The sequence below is a fragment of the Mauremys mutica genome, chromosome 1, assembly GCF_020497125.1.
Source record: "Mauremys mutica isolate MM-2020 ecotype Southern chromosome 1, ASM2049712v1, whole genome shotgun sequence".
Lineage (NCBI taxonomy): Eukaryota > Metazoa > Chordata > Testudines > Geoemydidae > Mauremys > Mauremys mutica.
Genome location: NC_059072.1, coordinates 225,762,210 through 225,775,412, shown reverse-complemented (window position 1 = coordinate 225,775,412; position 13,203 = coordinate 225,762,210). Strand labels below are relative to the sequence as shown.

Genomic DNA, 13,203 nt, shown 5'->3' with positions numbered 1-13,203 from the left:
TCCTTTCACAGGACATGGGGCGCATCCTCCATCCCAGTCCACAGATATTCCACCTCAAACCCTGGCTTCTCCAGGGTTCTGGGATTCAGAAATAGCCTGTTTGGAAGCAGTTAAACAGATACTTTTGAATAGCAGGCACAACATGACTAGACACACTTACCTTCAGAAATTGATTAGATTCCAGTGCTGGTGCGCCTCCCATCACGTTGAAGCAGTACATGCTCCACTACCACTTATTCTGGGCTATATATTACACCTTAAACAATTGGGACTATCCACCAGCTCCATTTGGGTGCATTTGACCACAATCACTACTCTTTACTGCTACAAAGACGGACATTCCATCTTCACACACACTCACAAAATGTTTTCAAAAAGGTCTCCAAATTTTTATCCCAACATACGAGACCTACTTGGGCAGGACTAACCTTTCCAAAAATCACCATCACCACCACCACCTTTCAATGACCAAAAGATCCAGCGGTGCAGCCATCTGTAAACAGTGCCTTTCTAAAGTATCTAGCAATGCATACATTTGTCCTATGAACTACAAAACAGACAACCTCCTACTAGAATTAGAGCACAGTCTACCTGTTTGATTTCCACCTCCATTGCTTTTCTCAATAATGTTCCCATTACTGACATTTGTAAGCTGCCACGTGGGAATAACAGACACTTTTGCCCATCACTACGCTATTACTCATGACGCAACAGTGGACATTTTCCTAGAACATGCTGTCCTATCATTTGTAGTAAATACTTCTCCAAAGCCCCAGCCTTCCTATTAGGGGCACTACTTTCCCCTGGAGTGGAGCACCCATGGGGACATCATTTGAAGAAGACAGGGTTACTCACCTTGTGCAGTAACTGAGGTTCTTTAAGATGAGTCCGTATGGGTGTTCCACTACCTATCCTCGTCCTCTTTGCTTCAGAGCTGAAACATAAACTTTATGGCAAAGAAGGATGGGGAGCAGTCGGACCACACAGCATTATATATATATGTCCCACTCACAGTGTGAGAGGGGGGAGGCGCGCATGTGCAGTCCGACAAACACTGCTGATGTAGATCTTCGATCCCAGGCTCAGGGGGTGTTGCCCCACCTACAGTGGAGTATCCACAGGGACACACATCTTGAAGAACCTCCTTTACTGCAGAAGGTGAGTAATCTTCTTGTTCATCATCTCTCTTTTTCTCTCTCTAAAATAATCTCTTGGAAGGTGGAGTCGAAATATTTCTTTATCAAAACCATATTTCTTTCCTATGCTCATGCTGATTTGTTAATGTATGTTTATTCATGAGTGGACTGCTGACTTTTTGTTGAGTTGATTTGGAAAAGGTAGGGGTCGGGGAGAACACGCATACTTATCAAATAGGTAAAATTAAAAAGAGAGACTGGTATTTTGGATCCTGCCAAACTTGAAATAAATTTTTCAAAATCTAATCTCTGTAGTAATGTATTGTGCATAATAATTCTTCAAATGATATCAGCCCTGCTATCAGTTTTATAATGTAATTGAACTCTAACTAATCTTCAGCATCTCCATAGAAATACAAACATAAAATCTATCTTTAAATCAGTTAGAACTTGTTCTAACCCCTCCCCTCTACTACTTCTGAGAAATGCATCTGACTGTGACATGATGCTAATGCAATGCACTTGAGCCCTAGCTGTACAGGCATTCTTTTTTCCTTCCCTTTAAATGGAAACTACAATAAAATATAAAATCTTTGGAATTAGCATAGAAATTAAAATAAGACTAAATTCCTTTATTAAATATATCTTACAAAGGGATGCCATCAGTTTAAATTTCACTTCCTTTTGGAAATTTTTCTCCCACTTTCCTTATAACTACATTTGCTATAACTAAAAGATATTAGAGAAAAGCTGTTTGTTTTCTGCTCTTTCAGTATATTTACCTTGTGCATTTAACAGAACCTTGTATACACTCAATTTCCCTTATTTGTGTGTGTCTGTTGCAGAGCAAAAGGGCAGGGGACATTTTAAAAAAAATAGGAATATGATTATAAAACCCCCACAAAAATTGGCAAAGAATCTTACAGGGTGATAGTACCTGAATGTTTTAACTCTTTTTTTGAAAATGACCCTGACTAAATTTCAAATTGTTGGTGTCTCTGTAAAATATAATTAAATGAGTATTTCATAACTCATCTTTTTCGGAATGAAAATTTAAGGTGGCTTTTAGCATCCTCTCAAAGTAACATGTCCCTAAGAAAAAGTTCAGGCTATTAATATTTTTTTAATTAGCCATACCGCGATTTAAATCTTAGATTCAAAATTTGAGTAAAGTAGTCTTTCTACACAATTCATATTTTAATAAAATACTGTTTTCTCCCTCTTTCCCCTTCTCTTCTTATTCCATTCTGTGTTTTGATGTTTTTTTAAAATGTATTAATTGCCCAAGTTGTCCTCTGACTTGACTAATTTTTAGAACTTTTTGTTTTCTTTTCTCTAAAATGTTCCTTTTTTGTCTTTTTTTTAACTCTGTGCCAGTGTTGTCCCCACATCCTCTCCTTTTCCTTACTTCCCTACAATGTTTCCTGCTCTGTGCTTGCTGATTTTACCTTGGATTGCTTCCCCTTTTTGAAACTCCTTGGATCTCCTGCCCCTTTCTTGGTTCTTTCCTCATCTCTCAGCTGTAAATACAGGGAGAAAGTAGAGCAACACATGAGTGAATACTCTTTCCCGCTACTCACACTTCCTGCTGCAGGTGGGCTTTTCTCAAGAGAGTAGTGCTATGAAGGAGGCTGAGAAAGAGGGAAAACAGTATATGAGGGATATAAAAATGGTGCCGTACCAGCGAAGAGCTGGGCTGGTTTCCTCTCCTGATGGTGAGTTGATGGCCCTGGAATTAACAATTGAAGCAGCTGATGTCCTCGTCGAACAAAGTTTGAGAGTCAGGAAGTGCAACCATTGAGTCAGGAGGAATTAAAATTAACCTAAAGAAATGTCTAGTGTAGTAAACTTCGTTACTTTGAAGTGTGTGGAGGATAAGTAATCTTGAGTCAAGTAAGTAAAATATGATACTTTTGTTAACATGACAAATGGCAAGTGAAGCGTCTTTTTTTTTTTTTTTTTTTGGCATGTTCTGGATACATTTTTATGTTTAATTTTTTATGAGGTTGGCTAAGAGGGAAGTTTTTAATTTAAAAAACAAAAGGAAAAATTGCTGTGGGTCTGATTTGAAACAAGCATCAAGAATTAATAGTAGAAATCTGGTAAATACTTCTAAGGGCTAGTTACACATTACATTTTTGTTCACTAATAGCAGTATAGTACCTGATGCTATTAATTTATAATTAGACATTTTGGGCTTTTTTTGGACCTCTTGGTGGCTTATTTTTAGTAGATGTATGCTTTTTTTGTTTAAGAAAGTGATTTCATGGGTTTTATTTAAAAAAAAAATCAATCTGAATAATGAACCAACAATCAGAGTAATAATAGGGTTGAAAATTACATGGGATAGCAGTCATTGTGGTTATTTTGGTCTGTGTTGGAATAACCACAAAGTTTAGTTCCGGCATTCATAGGGTATTAATAAATACTCTGTATGTTCACCTTTTATTTAATAACTTATTTTTCTTGTACTTTAAAGACTAAGAACCAAAAGTTCTCCTCTATCCTGCAGTGTGGAGTGGAGTAAATCCTGTAGATTAATGAAAATTAGGCTCTGCAAGAAAAATGGAGAACAGAAGATCAGTGAGCAAGTGTTTATTTTTCCTTTCTACTTTCTCCTGTTCAAGAGATGTTGGCAATCCTTCTGAGTCACCATGGGCATTTTGGGCTCTGTGATTTGGGAGCAGGCCTGCTCACAGTGGGGGATTTAAAAGTTGTCCTAGGTGACACTGTCTCCTACTGCTGTCTTTTTTCTTTTGTGTGCGTGATTACTTTTTTATTGATTTTTTTTTCCCCCCCTTCCTCCCAATAAAGAAACGGACAATGAAAGGAACAAAAAGTGAATGACTTACAGCTTGTATATGTTCTCAAATACTTGCACACTTCATAGGATCTCCAACTGAATTATGCAATTTTACAACTCATCAAAGCTGCAAGACCAGACAGACAATACAAGACGAGAGAATACTACATAGACATAAGATGTTATAGCTGGAGTTTCCATACTAAAATAGGAGAAGACAATACATAAATAGGGAGAGCAGGGAAGGAGAGGACAGGTTCAGGAGGAGGGAATGAGGATAGGAGGGGTTAGGGGGAATGAAGGTCTAGCATTCTTTGGGTGCGTCTAATGTTTTTATCCAAATCTGTCTAGAAACTGGGTCCAGATATCTTCAGATTCATATAACTGGTCACTAGGGTGATAAGCTGTGTTTATAAAATATGTTGGGCATCCAGTTTTGAAAATTTTGGCCATAGCTGTTTGAGGTGCTCTTAATTCTTTTTCGAGTGCTTGTTCATGTCAATTCCAATCAGGAGTGTGCATGCGCACCTGCACAGTAGCCAGAATATTTTTCCCCTAGCAGCCTCCATGGGGGTTGGCCTGGGTGCTCCCTGGAGTCGTGCCTTTTACGCCCAATAAAGGGCCTTGCTGTCCTGCCACCCTTTCAGTTCTTTCTTACCACCAGTGATGGTAGCTGGAACTTCCCCTTGCTCTTGCTTCGGCAAGCGGCTTAGTGGTACTTTCGGTTTTCGCTGTAGATAGTTAATTCTAGTTGGTTAGTATAGCATAGTTAGTTCACTTACAAGTTTCAGTTATGAGTGGGTTCCCCCCCCTTATTTAACACCGGGGCATAGCACAATCCCTTGGCTTCAAGGCTGGCCAGGTCTGTGTGAAGTGCATTCCTAAAACTGACCCCCACTTAAGGTGTCTGAGCGAGGGTCACCAAAAAGACCGCTGCAAGATCTATCAGGAATTCCGATCGAGAACTCTTAGAGGGAGCAGTGGCTTAAAATCCTCCTCATGGAGGCAGCTCTCCGACCTCAGTCAGACCCAGGCGCTGGGGATCCCACTCCCAGTACGTAGTCTTTGGCACAGTGTGTGCCAGAGCCATCTTTGGAAGATCTGATGTCGAAGAAAGACACTCCCAAGGAGGCTCGGCACCATCATGAATCCTCTCGGGGGCACTCCAGCCTTCGGCACCGATCCTAATCGCTGGCGCAGAAGAAAACGGAAAGAGGCCAATCCCCCTTGGCAAGATCCAGGGACCAGCCATCAGTGGCACCTCAGTCGGGTCTTGGCTCCAAGGCTCAGAGTGGGGTTACGTTGATTCCTGCCCAAGTGAGGTAGTGGAGTCCAGGCCCATCGTGCTTGCTGAACCCCTCGGAGCACCTGCGGCTCCCATCCACCCTGGAGGCTTTTGAGGTGTCTCAGGACCTGCTGAGTCTCAGTGTAGTCCTTGCCCCCCCCGAGGCAGGAGAATGCGCCGGCACCGCAGGTTCCATCCCGGTGGTGACTCTCTGGTGGTGGATGCTGCTAACCAGCGGGAGAGGCAAGGCTTTTAGGGCCCTTCCCTCAAGAATAGGGATGCTAAAAAACCTAGACCTATTCATGCAAAAGGTGTACTTAACAGGGGGACTACAACTCCGAATATCTAACCAGCAGGCCATCGTCAGCAGGTACTCCTACAATACCTGCTCGGCGATTACTAATTTCACGGAGTTGCTCCCCTCGGACTCCCGTGCCATATTTTCGGCTTTGGTTGAGGAGAGGGGAGACTGATCTCCAGGGTGTCCCTGCAGGCGGCACTTGATGGGCCAGATGCTGCCACCAGGGTTACAGCCACAGGAGTAGCCATGAGAAGAGACTCATGGCTCCAGGTTTCTGGTCTCCCCTATGAGGTCCAGCAGACCATACAAGACCTGCCTTTTGAGGGGGAGACTCTTTCTCCGGTGGGGAGAGGGAGGGGAAATGGACAAGAGGCTAAACAACATAAAACACTCCAGAGCCACACTCAGGTCCTGTGTCTCTGTACGCCATCGACAGAGCGGAGACACTTCCATCCGTGGCCGCCTCAGTGGTTCGGTCACCAGAACCTCCAGGGAATGGGTCCAGAAGGAGAAACAGGACCGGCAGGAGAAGGCTACGTCAACCCTCTGGCCAGGGCTCGGGACAACCCAAGCTGTATTCAGGGCCCAAACTGGCCTTTTGAAGGCATGGTTGAGGACTGTGTACAGTGGATCCACCCCGCCTTACATTCTCGTCCCAACTATCCTCTTTCTACTGTGCATGAGACTGCTGGGTGCTCTGCATGGTAGAGAGGGCATACTCCAATTCTGTGTTCTTCCACCGCCCCTTCCCCGTCCCTCTTCAGTGACCCTTCTCATGTAGAACTCCTTATCCAGGAGGTGCAGTTGCTCTTATCTCTAGGGGCAATGGAGGAGGTTCCTCAGGAGCACTGAGGCAAGGGTTTTTATTCCCAGTATTTCCTAATACTGAAAGCCAAAGGTGGCCGCAGGCCCATCCTAGACCTGCAAGTTTGTGAAGAAACCCAAGTTCCATATGGTTTTGTTCGCCTCCATCATGCCCTCACTGGATCCAGCAGACTGGTATGCGCCCTCAACTTGAAGGACGCTTACTTTCATATTGCAATTACTCAACCCCACAAGAAGTACCTCAGGTTTGTGGTGAACAATACCCACTACCAATATATAGTCCTTGCGTTTGGCCTGTAAGCAGCACTTTGAGTCTTCACCAAGTGCATGGCTGTTGTTGCTGCATTCCTGCGCAGGCACCAGGTACAGGTGTTTCCGTACCTCAACAACCAGGACCCAAGTGGAAGCTCAAGTCAAATTCATTCGGGCCATCTTTGACAACCTGGGTCTCCTTCTAAACAAAGCAAAATCGACTCTGTCCCCTGTTCAAAGGATAGGGTTTATAGGGGCAGTACTGGACTCAACTCAAGCCAGGGAATACCTGCCGGAAGCGAGGTTCTAGACCCTGGCCGGTATCCTTCGAGGTCTGACAATTTCCCACCACCACAGCAAGAAACTGCCTGAAGCTTCTGGGACACAGGGCTGCTTGTAGCTACATGGTGCAACATGCCAGACTGAGGCTCCAACCACTCTAGTCATGGTTAGCATTGGTGTATCAGCCAGCCCGGGACAGCTTGGACAGGATCATGATCCTGCCTTGCCTGGCCCTTGAGTCCCTCCTGTGGTGGCTCGACCCTCCAGAGGTGTGCTTAGGGGTCCCCTTCACCAGTCCACAACTGTCTTTCGCTAGTGATGCACGCATCAGAATTGGGCTGGGGAGCACATCTAGGAGACAACAGGAGTAAGGGTCTCTGGTCTCAGGTGGATCTGGCTCTCCACATCAATATCAGAGAGTTGAGAGTGGTGGCGCCTAGCGTGCCAGACCTTCTAGGCATACTTAATGGGACAATGTGCACCAATTATGATGGACAACACCACGGCAATGTTCTATATCAACAAACGGGATGCATGCTCCTCTCCCCTGTGCCAGGAAGTCCTCATGCTGTGAGACTTCCAAATAGAACGTTTCATTACACCTGCAAGTGTCGTACCTCCCCAGGGTTACAAAAGGAGCTGGTGGACCACCTCAGAAGGTCCCTTCACAGCCACGAGTGGTCCCTTCGCCCTCAAGTTGTGAATTAAATTTCCCAGAGGTGGGGATTTCCCCAGATAGACCTCTTTGCTACATGACATAACAGGAAGTGCCAGCAGTTCTGCTCCTTTCAAAAATCGCAGCCTGGTCTCCAGCTGTTGAGGTTGTCTCCTATACGCCTTTCCACCCATACCGCTTGTTCATAAGGTACTCCTGAGCTCATTCCCTCCGGATCTTGAGATCATATTGATAGCTCCAGCCTGGCCCTGCCAGCACTGGTACATATCTCTTCTAGATATGTCCGTGGAAGCGCCAGTCGCCCTGCTGCTCTTCCCGGGCCTTCTGACACAAGATCACGGTAATCTCCAACATACAGACTTTGGGTTGCTGCACCTTATGGTATGGAAGCTCCATGGTTGAACCCGGTAGAGCTTTCCTGTTCAGACCAGGTTAGCCAAGTCCTTCTTGGCAGGAGAAACCCTCTTCAAGAGATACCTGCCTTGACAAGTGGAAGAGATTTTCAATCTGGTCGGCACAGCACCATTTGTTCCCAATGCTAGCCTCAGTGCCACTTATTCTGGACTGCTTCCTCCATCTGAAGCAGCAGGGGCTTTTGATATCATCAGTAAGGGTTCGCTTGGCTGCCATCTCGGCCTTCCACCCAGGCATGGAGGGCTGTTCTGTCTTTGCTAACCCGATGGTCAGCCAGTTTCTAAAAGGTCTTGGCAGTATTGGGACCTCAACCTGGTCCATTCTAGACTCATAGGACCACCCTTTGAACCCTTGGCGTCATGCTCCCTGCTCTCTTTTACAAGGTCGTGTTCCTGGTAGCAATAACCTTGGCCAGGAGGGTGTCTGAACTTAAAGCCCTAATATCAGAGCTCTGTGTTCTATAAGGACAAGGTTCAGCTCAGACCTCATCCTACTTTCCTACCAAAGGTTGTATTGCAGTTTCACATCAACCAGGACATCTTTCTCCTGGTTTTCTACACTAAGCGGCATTCCAGCAGCAGGAAGCAAAGACTTCACTCACTGGATGTCCGTAGGGCGCTAGCCTTCTACATTGACAGAACGAAGCTGTTCAGAAAATTGATCCAGTTATTCGTGGCAGTGGCAAACAGAATTAAAGGTCTGCCTGTGTCGTTGCATTGCATTTCATCATGGATCATGCCCTGCATTTGTGAGTGCTACAATCTAGTGGGAGTTCCTGCACCTGCAATCACTGCATACTTCACCATGGTGCAGGCTTCATCAACAGCATTCCTGGCTCAGGTCCCCACTCAGGAAATCCTGCAGAGTGGCAACATGGTCCTCCATTCATACTTTCACCATGCACTATGCAATTATCCAGCAGGCCAGAGACAATGCAGCCTTCGGACAAGCAGTGCTCCAATCAGTGGACAACTCCGATCCCACCTCCTGAACTTGGACTTGAGTCACCTTATTGGAATTGACATGATCAAGCACTCGAAGAAGAAAAAACTGTTAGCTTCTTGTAACTGTTGTTCTTCGAGATGTATTGTTCATGTCCATTCTAATAACCACCCTCTTACCCCTCTGTCGGATTAGCCAGCAAGAAGGTACCTGAAGGGGTGGCGGGTCAGCAGGGCCATTTATTGGGCACCATAAAGGCGCGACTCCAGGGGGCGCTCAGGCTGACCGCACGGATACTGCTGGGGAAAAATCTTCTGGCTACGGTGCACGTGTGCGTGCACACACCTAATTGGAATGGACGTGAACAACACAACTTGAACAACAGTTATGAGAACATGACTAATTGTTTTTGTCCTGCATCTTTAGCTAATATTTGAAACTGTTTTTTTGTATACAGGACAGCTTTGTTTTATTTTTGGAGGTGGACTCCCATATAGATGAAGTAGAGGATTAGCAGATCCAAACAAAACACAGAACCTGAATCTTGGCTGATAGTTCAGTCACTAAGCTCATTTAGTCCTTTCCCCTCTCTACAGAGAATCTCAATATCCGTGCCAATTCTGAGTGTGACTTTTTCCTGTGTCCCTTTGTTTGTCTGGATGAGTGAGCTATAGATGGGAACAACTGAAGTTCTAGTGATATAACTGTAAATAGGGGCTTGCTGGATTCACATGTTAGTATGCAGTGGTGTTATAGCAGTGTTTTTTCCCAGGATGTTAGAGAGACAAAAGGTGGGTGAGATAATCTCTTATTGGACCAACTTCTGTTGGTGGGAGAGGCTATGTACACACTACAGTTTAAGTGGATATAAATTAAGTCACTCAAGGATGTGAATAAAACAACTCCCTGAGCAAAGTAAGTTACACTGACCTAAGCGCCAGTGGGGACAGCTCTCCCACTGACATAGCTACTGCCACTTGCTGGGGCTGGAGCAATGAAGTCGCTGGGAAAGCTCTCGGCTTAGAGCATCTGCATTGGTACTTCACAAGCAGCGTTACGGTGCAGCTGAGCTGCTGTAAGCTCTGTAGTTAGCCATAGCCTGAAGCAAGCTTTCGAGATTATACAGAGCTCTCCTTCAGGTTTCCCAGGCCTGAAGATGAGCTCTGTGTAGCTCAAAAGCTTGTTTCCTTCACCAATGGAAGCTGGTCCAATAAAAAAATATTACTGCACCCACCATGTCTCTCAAATGTTAGTAGCAGTTTCATGCCATGAGCAGGTTTGAGCAGCCTTGGTATTTGTTCTTAAGCAACTAAGGTTTGGCTGTGTTTAAAATTAGGCTAGTTCCCTTGTTTGCTTTTACAGTAGTATCTTGATAAACAGTGTGTGGACACACGTTCTCTGCTCAGGTATATTACTAGATCCTAGGTTGCTGCTGGATATTCGAGTTAATGGCTATCGCCTTTTCTTATCTGGATCTTGTAATGATTATCTATGCCTTTGTCACCTCAGTATTAGATTGGTGTACTGCGCTTTTAATGGAGCTACACACTGAGGCTGTCTCTGCATGGTCTCACAGTTTGGACTATGGGGGTTGTGAATAGCAGTGCGCTGAAACTCCCCTGTGTGGAAGCTGTGGGCATAAACTATAAGGTTCCTAGTTTGCATTGATGTAATTTTTTTTTTAAACAGAACTACACTAATGCCAACTAGGAACTGTTTACTTTGCACTCAAGGAGTTCATCTGGGGAAGAGACAGCTCAGTGGTTTGAGCATTGGCCTGCTAAACCCAGGGATGTGAGTTCAATCCTCGAGGGGGCCATTTAGGGATCTGGGGCAAAAATCTGTGTGGGGATTGGTCCTGCTTTGAGCAGGGGGTTGGACTAGATGACCTGTGGAGGTCCCTTCTAACCCTGATATAAAAAAGTTACAGCAGAGCACTTCATCCTGCACTGCTATTCACACCCCCTGTAGTCCAAACTGTGGGGTAGTGAAGACAGAGCTTTAGACTATTCTGAAGCTGAAACTAGTGCAACAAATGGTAGTACACTTACTAGTGCAGTTTCACATCAGGAGCACCTGTGCTTTGTGACCTTTTGTTCATGGCCAATATGTTTTCATGTGGAATTTGAGGTATTCGTTTTAATTTACAGTGTCACAATGTACAAATTACTGGTTGTAATATTAACTGTTGATATGTGCAGGTAGACTGGTAACTTGCTAAGAAAAAACCCCCTCAAACTCTAAAACAGCCTTTCCATATGTTATGCATCCAAGGGTACTAATGTAATTAGCAAATCAACTTACTGTGCCACTTTTTTTTTTTTTTTTTTTTTTTTTAAGAAAGGTGGTGATAAATTGGAGATGTGTTGAAAGACTGGTTTGGGGAAGGAAGCTCGTACTAATTTTTTAAAAGTGACCTTAAAAAATGACTCTCTTGCAAATCTAGCCTTTATCCCCAGTAACATGGAACAAATATTGGAAGAGAACCAATCAAGAAAAACGAGTAAAAGAACTGAACCATGAATAATAGGCAGCATGGCTTTAAGAGGAGCAGGTATTGCCAGACTTCAATTGCTGTTTTTATAGAATTTCAGAATTCGTAGATGAAGGGAAATGTGTACATACCTTTAGGCTTCTTAACGATTTAGATATAGAGTCGCATGAGAGATTATTTTTGCTTCAGTATTCTCATGGCTTCAATATTATCATGTACATTTTAAAACTGGATGAAAAACAAGAGCCGTTAAGAGGGTAATTGTAAACACTAAAGTACCAAGTTTTGTGACTGGATTGTTAGTTATCACAGGGACTGATGTTTAGTCTTGTTTAATATCTTCATTAAATGAATTGTTGACTGATACTTAATAGAAAGTTGAAAATAATTTATTTTCTGAGTTGATCCTGTTTCTCTCTGGCAATTTTTTTTCTTGTGTATAGAAGGCAGCTTTGTTTAGTTTATTCTCATTTATTCTCTAGCATCATTGGTGTTTTCAGCACCAATCTGGCAGTAGTTTAATTACTAATACACAATCTGCACATCGAAGACTAAGATTTGTTTCTGTGCAAATGCTACAATGGGGTGGACAAAACACAGCCCATTATAGGCTGTAGTACAGGGGCTAACATATTAGATATCTTTCTGTGGTTTCTTTAGTTGTTTTGTTACTGTTACCTTAGAAATTGAAGGAGCTGCAAAGGGGAGATGAGAGGAAAAAACCCACACATATTGGGGGGAAGAGTGTGGAAGGAAAAGATGAAGGGTATGGGTTGGGAATGGAAAGAAATGCCATCTGTTTAACAGACTCAGGTAAAGAAAATGGTTTCTCCTGCCCAACTAAAATAACTAAAAATATTTCAGTGATGAAGGAATAACTTTTTAAGATATTTTCCCCCTAGCTGTCTAATTTAGGAAGACATTTTTTATCTTCATGTCTTAATCACTTTAAGAGAGAAAATTTGGTTCTAAGATACTGTATTTGATTCTCTCTTTTTTTGTATGTAGCTTTTGGTTTCTTTACAAACAAGTTGGTCTTCCACGTCTTTTGACAAGGCCAGCATTGTGGTGTTTTTGCCTCTCCTCTTCGTTACGTTTGACTCACAGCAGTACTCTCGACAACATCCATTGGCAACACTAAAATAGTGATGTAGTTTTGTTTGTGTGTGTGCAGAATCCAGCAGAGTTAGGTCTTCGATCTCTGTGCCATGTGTTGGTTTAATTATATGGATTCATTCCCATCCTGCAGGCTAGTTCCTCATGAGTAGTCCCATTCCTAGGGCATTGAGATGTGAAAACTGTTCCCTTTTACAGTGAATATATTGGTGGTTTATTTTTCTCTCTAAATGGTGTATGTATTGATGATGATACTATATACAATGGCAAAATAAATCTTGGTACACTTCTCATTCTACTAAAACTATAGATGACAAATTTTACTTGGAGTAAAAACTTGCTTTCTTTGTGTTGGTTACATTTTTTTTGTAATTACTACATTTATTGTCTGAAATTGTATAACTTTGCTACAAATAGAACTTTGAAAGGGTATGTGTATTGTACAGTACTAAGTATATTTATTTTTTTTGAAAATTCTTATATCATAAACATTTTTCAGCATATTCTTTTTAAACAGGCTCCTAATAGATTTAACCATGAAAAGTGTTAGAAATATTTCCAGGTGTAATAAAAGATAGAAAAAGAGGAGCTGGCATAGTAAGGATTCTTCCAATGACGATTTTCTATCATGGGAGTGAGTGAAGAATAAACTGGCTAATCACAATCAATTTTTCTGT

The 13,203-nt window shown here is 43.2% G+C and overlaps 1 protein-coding gene across 4 annotated transcripts in view; it reads left to right on the top strand.

The window, feature by feature from the left end:
* The window catches only part of CDKL5 (cyclin dependent kinase like 5), a 212,252-nt gene that overhangs the window by 69,470 nt on the left and 129,579 nt on the right, over positions 1 to 13,203 (top strand). The window lies entirely within an intron of this gene.